Here is a 10041-nt window from a genome sequence, read left to right as displayed (position 1 = left end):
TCAGCTTCTTGTTGCGGTTAGGGTTATGTTTAGGGTTGTTAGGAAAGAGTGAAGACGCAGAGTCCTGTTGAGTGTGGGGTTGTGTAAAGGCTCCTCCAGGGAGTTCAGGTGTACCCAAAGGCTTCCGCTGAGAGCACTTTTTGATGGCAGAAAGTGGCACCGTCCGTGTTTTTTCGGGTCTAACTCGGGTTCAGCTTCTTGTTGCGGTTAGGGTTATGTTTAGGGTTGTTAGGAAAGAGTGAAGACGCAGAGTCCTGTTGAGTGTGGGGTTGCGTAAAGGCTCCCCCAGGGAGTTCAGGTGTACCCAAAGGCTTCCGCTGAGAGCACTTTTTGATGGCAGAAAGTGGCACCGTACGTGTTTTTTCGGGTCTAACTCGGGTTCAGCTTCTTGTTGCGGTTAGGGTTATGTTTAGGGTTGTTAGGAAAGAGTGAAGACGCAGAGTCCTGTTGAGTGTGGGGTTGCGTAAAGGCTCCCCCAGGGAGTTCAGGTGTACCCAAAGGCTTCCGCTGAGAGCACTTTTTGATGGCAGAAAGTGGCACCGTACGTGTTTTTTCGGGTCTAACTTGGGTTCAGCTTCTTGTTCCGGTTAGGGTTATGTTTAGGGTTGTTAGGAAAGAGTGAAGACGCAGAGTCCTGTTGAGTGTGGGGTTGCGTAAAGGCTCCCCCAGGGAGTTCAGGTGTACCCAAAGGCTTCCGCTGAGAGCACTTTTTGACGGCAGAAAGTGGCACCGTACGTGTTTTTTCGGGTCTAACTCGGGTTGAGCTTCTTGTTGCGGTTAGGGTTATGTTTAGGGTTGTTAGGAAAGAGTGAAGACGCAGAGTCCTGTTGAGTGTGGGGTTGCGTAAAGGCTCCCCCAGGGAGTTCAGGTGTACCCAAAGGCTTCCGCTCAGAGCACTTTTTGATGGCAGAAAGTGGCACCGTACGTGTTTTTTTGGGTCTAACTCGGGTTCAGCTTCTTGTTGCGGTTAGCGTTATGTTTAGGGTTGTTAGGAAAGAGTGAAGACGCAGAGTCCTGTTGAGTGTGGGGTTGCGTAAAGGCTCCCCCAGGGAGTTCAGGTGTACCCAAAGTCTTCCGCTGAGAGCACTTTTGGATGGCAGAAAGTGGCACCGTACGTGTTTTTTCGGGTCTAACTCGGGTTGAGCTTCTTGTTGCGGTTAGGGTTATGTTTAGGGTTGTTAGGAAAGAGTGAAGACGCAGAGTCCTGTTGAGTGTGGGGTTGCGTAAAGGCTCCCCCAGGGAGTTCAGGTGTACCCAAAGGCTTCCGCTGAGAGCACTTTTTGATGGCAGAAAGTGGCACCGTACGTGTTTTTTCGGGTCTAACTCGGGTTGAGCTTCTTGTTGCGGTTAGGGTTATGTTTAGGGTTGTTAGGAAAGAGTGAAGACGCAGAGTCCTGTTGAGTGTGGGGTTGCGTAAAGGCTCCCCCAGGGAGTTCAGGTGTACCCAAAGGCTTCTGCTGAGAGCACTTTTGGATGGCAGAAAGTGGCACCGTACGTGTTTTTTTGGGTCTAACTCGGGTTCAGCTTCTTGTTGCGGTTAGGGTTATGTTTAGGGTTGTTAGGAAAGAGTGAAGACGCAGAGTCCTGTTGAGTGTGGGGTTGCGTAAAGGCTCCCCCAGGGAGTTCAGGTGTACCCAAAGGCTTCCGCTGAGAGCACTTTTGGATGGCAGAAAGTGGCACCGTACGTGTTTTTTCGGGTCTAACTCGGGTTCAGCTTCTTGTTGCGGTTAGGGTTATGTTTAGGGTTGTTAGGAAAGAGTGAAGACGCAGAGTCCTGTTGAGTGTGGGGTTGCGTAAAGGCTCCCCCAGGGAGTTCAGGTGTACCCAAAGGCTTCCACTGAGAGCACTTTTTGATGGCAGAAAGTGGCACCGTACGTGTTTTTTCGGGTCTAACTCGGGTTCAGCTTCTTGTTGCGGTTAGGGTTATGTTTAGGGTTGTTAGGAAAGAGTGAAGACGCAGAGTCCTGTTGAGTGTGGGGTTGCGTAAAGGCTCCCCCAGGGAGTTCAGGTGTACCCAAAGGCTTCCGCTGAGAGCACTTTTAGACGGCAGAAAGTGGCACCGTACGTGTTTTTTCGGGTCTAACTCGGGTTCAGCTTCTTGTTGCGGTTAGGGTTATGTTTAGGGTTGTTAGGAAAGAGTGAAGACGCAGAGTCCTGTTGAGTGTGGGGTTGCGTAAAGGCTCCCCCAGGGAGTTCAGGTGTACCCAAAGGCTTCCGCTGAGAGCACTTTTTGATGGCAGAAAGTGGCACCGTACGTGTTTTTTCGGGTCTAACTCGGGTTGAGCTTCTTGTTGCGGTTAGGGTTATGTTTAGGGCTGTTAGGAAAGAGTGAAGACGCAGAGTCCTGTTGAGTGTGGGGTTGCGTAAAGGCTCCCCCAGGGAGTTCAGGTGTACCCAAAGGCTTCCGCTGAGAGCACTTTTTGATGGCAGAAAGTGGCACCGTACGTGTTTTTTCGGGTCTAACTCGGGTTGAGCTTCTTGTTGCGGTTAGGGTTATGTTTAGGGTTGTTAGGAAAGAGTGAAGACGCAGAGTCCTGTTGAGTGTGGGGTTGCGTAAAGGCTCCCCCAGGGAGTTCAGGTGTACCCAAAGGCTTCCGCTGAGAGCACTTTTGCATGGCAGAAAGTGGCACCGTACGTGTTTTTTCGGGTCTAACTCGGGTTCAGCTTCTTGTTGCGGTTAGGGTTATGTTTAGGGTTGTTAGGAAAGAGTGAAGACGCAGAGTCCTGTTGAGTGTGGGGTTGCGTAAAGGCTCCCCCAGGGAGTTCAGGTGTACCCAAAGGCTTCCGCTGAGAGCACTTTTGGATGGCAGAAAGTGGCACCGTACGTGTTTTTTCGGGTCTAACTCGGGTTCAGCTTCTTGTTGCGGTTAGGGTTATGTTTAGGGTTGTTAGGAAAGAGTGAAGACGCAGAGTCCTGTTGAGTGTGGGGTTGCGTAAAGGCTCCCCCAGGGAGTTCAGGTGTACCCAAAGGCTTCCGCTGAGAGCACTTTTTGACGGCAGAAAGTGGCACCGTACGTGTTTTTTCGGGTCTAACTCGGGTTCAGCTTCTTGTTGCTGTTAGGGTTATGTTTAGGGTTGTTAGGAAAGAGTGAAGACGCAGAGTCCTGTTGAGTGTGGGGTTGTGTAAAGGCTCCTCCAGGGAGTTCAGGTGTACCCAAAGGCTTCCGCTGAGAGCACTTTTTGATGGCAGAAAGTGGTACCGTACGTGTTTTTTCGGGTCTAACTCGGGTTCAGCTTCTTGTTGCGGTTAGGGTTATGTTTAGGGTTGTTAGGAAAGAGTGAAGACGCAGAGTCCTGTTGAGTGTGGGGTTGCGTAAAGGCTCCCCCAGGGAGTTCAGGTGTACCCAAAGGCTTCCGCTGAGAGCACTTTTTGATGGCAGAAAGTGGCACCGTACGTGTTTTTTCGGGTCTAACTCGGGTTCAGCTTCTTGTTGCGGTTAGGGTTATGTTTAGGGTTGTTAGGAAAGAGTGAAGACGCAGAGTCCTGTTGAGTGTGGGGTTGCGTAAAGGCTCCCCCAGGGAGTTCAGGTGTACCCAAAGGCTTCCGCTGAGAGCACTTTTTGACGGCAGAAAGTGGCACCGTACGTGTTTTTTCGGGTCTAACTCGGGTTGAGCTTCTTGTTCCGGTTAGGGTTATGTTTAGGGTTGTTAGGAAAGAGTGAAGACTCAGAGTCCTGTTGAGTGTGGGGTTGCGTAAAGGCTCCCCCAGGGAGTTCAGGTGTACCCAAAGGCTTCCGCTGAGAGCACTTTTGGATGGCAGAAAGTGGCACCGTACGTGTTTTTTCGGGTCTAACTCGGGTTGAGCTTCTTGTTGCGGTTAGGGTTATGTTTAGGGTTGTTAGGAAAGAGTGAAGACGCAGAGTCCTGTTGAGTGTGGGGTTGCGTAAAGGCTCCCCCAGGGAGTTCAGGTGTACCCAAAGGCTTCCGCTGAGAGCACTTTTGGATGGCAGAAAGTGGCACCGTACGTGTTTTTTCGGGTCTAACTCGGGTTCAGCTTCTTGTTGCGGTTAGGGTTATGTTTAGGGTTGTTAGGAAAGAGTGAAGACGCAGAGTCCTGTTGAGTGTGGGGTTGCGTAAAGGCTCCCCCAGGGAGTTCAGGTGTACCCAAAGTCTTCCGCTGAGAGCACTTTTTGATGGCAGAAAGTGGCACCGTACGTGTTTTTTCGGGTCTAACTCGGGTTCAGCTTCTTGTTGCGGTTAGGGTTATGTTTAGGGTTGTTAGGAAAGAGTGAAGACGCAGAGTCCTGTTGAGTGTGGGGTTGCGTAAAGGCTCCCCCAGGGAGTTCAGGTGTACCCAAAGGCTTCCGCTGAGAGCACTTTTTGATGGCAGAAAGTGGCACCGTACGTGTTTTTTCGGGTCTAACTCGGGTTGAGCTTCTTGTTGCGGTTAGGGTTATGTTTAGGGTTGTTAGGAAAGAGTGAAGACGCAGAGTCCTGTTGAGTGTGGGGTTGCGTAAAGGCTCCCCCAGGGAGTTCAGGTGTACCCAAAGGCTTCCGCTGAGAGCACTTTTTGATGGCAGAAAGTGGCACCGTACGTGTTTTTTCGGGTCTAACTCGGGTTCAGCTTCTTGTTGCGGTTAGGGTTATGTTTAGGGTTGTTAGGAAAGAGTGAAGACGCAGAGTCCTGTTGAGTGTGGGGTTGCGTAAAGGCTCCCCCAGGGAGTTCAGGTGTACCCAAAGGCTTCCACTGAGAGCACTTTTTGATGGCAGAAAGTGGCACCGTACGTGTTTTTTCGGGTCTAACTCGGGTTCAGCTTCTTGTTGCGGTTAGGGTTATGTTTAGGGTTGTTAGGAAAGAGTGAAGACGCAGAGTCCTGTTGAGTGTGGGGTTGCGTAAAGGCTCCCCCAGGGAGTTCAGGTGTACCCAAAGGCTTCTGCTGAGAGCACTTTTTGATGGCAGAAAGTGGCACCGTACGTGTTTTTTCGGGTCTAACTCGGGTTGAGCTTCTTGTTGCGCTTAGGGATATGTTTAGGGTTGTTAGGAAAGAGTGAAGACGCAGAGTCCTGTTGAGTGTGGGGTTGCGTAAAGGCTCCCCCAGGGAGTTCAGGTGTACCCAAAGGCTTCCGCTGAGAGCACTTTTGGATGGCAGAAAGTGGCACCGTACGTGTTTTTTCGGGTCTAACTCGGGTTCAGCTTCTTGTTGCGGTTAGGGTTATGTTTAGGGTTGTTAGGAAAGAGTGAAGACGCAGAGTCCTGTTGAGTGTGGGGTTGCGTAAAGGCTCCCCCAGGGAGTTCAGGTGTACCCAAAGGCTTCCGCTGAGAGCACTTTTTGATGGCAGAAAGTGGCACCGTACGTGTTTTTTCGGGTCTAACTCGGGTTCAGCTTCTTGTTGCGGTTAGGGTTATGTTTAGGGTTGTTAGGAAAGAGTGAAGACGCAGAGTCCTGTTGAGTGTGGGGTTGCGTAAAGGCTCCCCCAGGGAGTTCAGGTGTACCCAAAGGCTTCCGCTGAGAGCACTTTTTGACGGCAGAAAGTGGCACCGTACGTGTTTTTTCGGGTCTAACTCGGGTTCAGCTTCTTGTTGCGGTTAGGGTTATGTTTAGGGTTGTTAGGAAAGAGTGAAGACGCAGAGTCCTGTTGAGTGTGGGGTTGCGTAAAGGCTCCCCCAGGGAGTTCAGGTGTACCCAAAGGCTTCCGCTGAGAGCACTTTTGGATGGCAGAAAGTGGCACCGTCCGTGTTTTTTCGGGTCTAACTCGGGTTCAGCTTCTTGTTGCGGTTAGGGTTATGTTTAGGGTTGTTAGGAAAGAGTGAAGACGCAGAGTCCTGTTGAGTGTGGGATTGCGTAAAGGCTCCCCCAGGGAGTTCAGGTGTACCCAAAGGCTTCCGCTGAGAGCACTTTTGGATGGCAGAAAGTGGCACCGTACGTGTTTTTTCGGGTCTAACTCGGGTTCAGCTTCTTGTTGCGGTTAGGGTTATGTTTAGGGTTGTTAGGAAAGAGTGAAGACGCAGAGTCCTGTTGAGTGTGGGGTTGCGTAAAGGCTCCCCCAGGGAGTTCAGGTGTACCCAAAGGCTTCCGCTGAGAGCACTTTTGGATGGCAGAAAGTGGCACCGTACGTGTTTTTTCGGGTCTAACTCGGGTTGAGCTTCTTGTTGCGGTTAGGGTTATGTTTAGGGTTGTTAGGAAAGAGTGAAGACGCAGAGTCCTGTTGAGTGTGGGGTTGCGTAAAGGCTCCTCCAGGGAGTTCAGGTGTACCCAAAGGCTTCCGCTGAGAGCACTTTTTGATGGCAGATAGTGGCACCGTACGTGTTTTTTCGGGTCTAACTCGGGTTCAGCTTCTTGTTGCGGTTAGGGTTATGTTTAGGGTTGTTAGGAAAGAGTGAAGACGCAGAGTCCTGTTGAGTGTGGGGTTGCGTAAAGGCTCCTCCAGGGAGTTCAGGTGTACCCAAAGTCTTCCGCTGAGAGCACTTTTGGATGGCAGAAAGTGGCACCGTACGTGTTTTTTCGGGTCTAACTCGGGTTCAGCTTCTTGTTGCGGTTAGGGTTATGTTTAGGGTTGTTAGGAAAGAGTGAAGACGCAGAGTCCTGTTGAGTGTGGGGTTGCGTAAAGGCTCCCCCAGGGAGTTCAGGTGTACCCAAAGGCTTCCGCTGAGAGCACTTTTGGATGGCAGAAAGTGGCACCGTACGTGTTTTTTCGGGTCTAACTCGGGTTCAGCTTCTTGTTGCGGTTAGGGTTATGTTTAGGGTTGTTAGGAAAGAGTGAAGACGCAGAGTCCTGTTGAGTGTGGGGTTGCGTAAAGGCTCCCCCAGGGAGTTCAGGTGTACCCAAAGGCTTCCGCTGAGAGCACTTTTGGATGGCAGAAAGTGGCACCGTACGTGTTTTTTCGGGTCTAACTCGGGTTGAGCTTCTTGTTGCGGTTAGGGTTATGTTTAGGGTTGTTAGGAAAGAGTGAAGACGCAGAGTCCTGTTGAGTGTGGGGTTGCGTAAAGGCTCCCCCAGGGAGTTCAGGTGTACCCAAAGGCTTCCGCTGAGAGCACTTTTTGACGGCAGAAAGTGGCACCGTACGTGTTTTTTCGGGTCTAACTCGGGTTCAGCTTCTTGTTGCGGTTAGGGTTATGTTTAGGGTTGTTAGGAAAGAGTGAAGACGCAGAGTCCTGTTGAGTGTGGGGTTGCTTAAAGGCTCCCCCAGGGAGTTCAGGTGTACCCAAAGGCTTCCGCTGAGAGCACTTTTTGATGGCAGAAAGTGGCACCGTACGTGTTTTTTCGGGTCTAACTCGGGTTCAGCTTCTTGTTGCGGTTAGGCTTATGTTTAGGGTTGTTAGGAAAGAGTGAAGACGCAGAGTCCTGTTGAGTGTGGGGTTGCGTAAAGGCTCCCCCAGGGAGTTCAGGTGTACCCAAAGGCTTCCGCTGAGAGCACTTTTTGATGGCAGAAAGTGGCACCGTACGTGTTTTTTCGGGTCTAACTCGGGTTCAGCTTCTTGTTCCGGTTAGGGTTATGTTTAGGGTTGTTAGGAAAGAGTGAAGACGCAGAGTCCTGTTGAGTGTGGGGTTGCGTAAAGGCTCCCCCAGGGAGTTCAGGTGTACCCAAAGGCTTCCGCTGAGAGCACTTTTTGACGGCAGAAAGTGGCACCGTACGTGTTTTTTCGGGTCTAACTCGGGTTCAGTTTCTTGTTGCGGTTAGGGTTATGTTTAGGGTTGTTAGGAAAGAGTGAAGACTCAGAGTCCTGTTGAGTGTGGGGTTGCGTAAAGGCTCCCCCAGGGAGTTCAGGTGTACCCAAAGGCTTCCGCTGAGAGCACTTTTTGATGGCAGAAAGTGGCACCGTACGTGTTTTTTCGGGTCTAACTCGGGTTCAGCTTCTTGTTGCGGTTATGGTTATGTTTAGGGTTGTTAGGAAAGAGTGAAGACGCAGAGTCCTGCTGAGTGTGGGGTTGCGTAAAGGCTCCCCCAGGGAGTTCAGGTGTATCCAAAGGCTTCCGCTGAGAGCACTTTTTGATGGCAGAAAGTGGCACCGTACGTGTTTTTTCGGGTCTAACTCGGGTTCAGCTTCTTGTTGCGGTTAGGGTTATGTTTAGGGTTGTTAGGAAAGAGTGAAGACGCAGAGTCCTGTTGAGTGTGGGGTTGCGTAAAGGCTCCCCCAGGGAGTTCAGGTGTACCCAAAGGCTTCCGCTGAGAGCACTTTTTGACGGCAGAAAGTGGCACCGTACGTGTTTTTTCGGGTCTAACTCGGGTTCAGCTTCTTGTTCCGGTTAGGGTTATGTTTAGGGTTGTTAGGAAAGAGTGAAGACTCAGAGTCCTGTTGAGTGTGGGGTTGCGTAAAGGCTCCCCCAGGGAGTTCAGGTGTACCCAAAGGCTTCCGCTGAGAGCACTTTTTGATGGCAGAAAGTGGCACCGTACGTGTTTTTTCGGGTCTAACTCGGGTTCAGCTTCTTGTTGCGGTTAGGGTTATGTTTAGGGTTGTTAGGAAAGAGTGAAGACGCAGAGTCCTGTTGAGTGTGGGGTTGCGTAAAGGCTCCCCCAGGGAGTTCAGGTGTACCCAAAGGCTTCCGCTGAGAGCACTTTTGGATGGCAGAAAGTGGCACCGTACGTGTTTTTTCGGGTCTAACTCGGGTTCAGCTTCTTGTTGCGGTTAGGGTTATGTTTAGGGTTGTTAGGAAAGAGTGAAGACGCAGAGTCCTGTTGAGTGTGGGATTGCGTAAAGGCTCCCCCAGGGAGTTCAGGTGTACCCAAAGGCTTCCGCTGAGAGCACTTTTTGATGGCAGAAAGTGGCACCGTACGTGTTTTTTCGGGTCTAACTCGGGTTCAGCTTCTTGTTGCGGTTAGGGTTATGTTTAGGGTTGTTAGGAAAGAGTGAAGACTCAGAGTCCTGTTGAGTGTGGGGTTGCGTAAAGGCTCCCCCAGGGAGTTCAGGTGTACCCAAAGGCTTCCGCTGAGAGCACTTTTTGACGGCAGAAAGTGGCACCGTACGTGTTTTTTCGGGTCTAACTCGGGTTGAGCTTCTTGTTGCGGTTAGGGTTATGTTTAGGGTTGTTAGGAAAGAGTGAAGACGCAGAGTCCTGTTGAGTGTGGGGTTGCGTAAAGGCTCCTCCAGGGAGTTCAGGTGTACCCAAAGGCTTCCGCTGAGAGCACTTTTTGATGGCAGAAAGTGGCACCGTACGTGTTTTTTCGGGTCTAACTCGGGTTCAGCTTCTTGTTGCGGTTAGGGTTATGTTTAGGGTTGTTAGGAAAGAGTGAAGACGCAGAGTCCTGTTGAGTGTGGAGTTGCGTAAAGGCTCCCCCAGGGAGTTCAGGTGTACCCAAAGGCTTCCGCTGAGAGCACTTTTTGATGGCAGAAAGTGGCACCGTACGTGTTTTTTCGGGTCTAACTCGGGTTCAGCTTCTTGTTGCGGTTAGGGTTATGTTTAGGGTTGTTAGGAAAGAGTGAAGACGCAGAGTCCTGTTGAGTGTGGGGTTGCGTAAAGGCTCCCCCAGGGAGTTCAGGTGTACCCAAAGGCTTCCGCTGAGAGCACTTTTTGATGGCAGAAAGTGGCACCGTACGTGTTTTTTCGGGTCTAACTCGGGTTCAGCTTCTTGTTGCGGTTAGGGTTATGTTTAGGGTTGTTAGGAAAGAGTGAAGACGCAGAGTCCTGTTGAGTGTGGGGTTGCGTAAAGGCTCCCCCAGGGAGTTCAGGTGTACCCAAAGGCTTCCGCTGAGAGCACTTTTTGACGGCAGAAAGTGGCACCGTACGTGTTTTTTCGGGTCTAACTCGGGTTCAGCTTCTTGTTGCGGTTAGGGTTATGTTTAGGGTTGTTAGGAAAGAGTGAAGACGCAGAGTCCTGTTGAGTGTGGGGTTGCGTAAAGGCTCCCCCAGGGAGTTCAGGTGTACCCAAAGGCTTCCGCTGAGAGCACTTTTGGATGGCAGAAAGTGGCACCGTACGTGTTTTTTCGGGTCTAACTCGGGTTCAGCTTCTTGTTGCGGTTAGGGTTATGTTTAGGGTTGTTAGGAAAGAGTGAAGACGCAGAGTCCTGTTGAGTGTGGGGTTGCGTAAAGGCTCCCCCAGGGAGTTCAGGTGTACCCAAAGGCTTCCGCTGAGAGCACTTTTGGATGGCAGAAAGTGGCACC

The sequence above is a fragment of the Anser anser genome (assembly GCF_964211835.1).
Source record: "Anser anser genome assembly, chromosome: 24".
Classification (NCBI taxonomy): Eukaryota; Metazoa; Chordata; class Aves; order Anseriformes; family Anatidae; genus Anser; species Anser anser.
Note: the sequence above shows the minus strand (reverse complement) of the source record.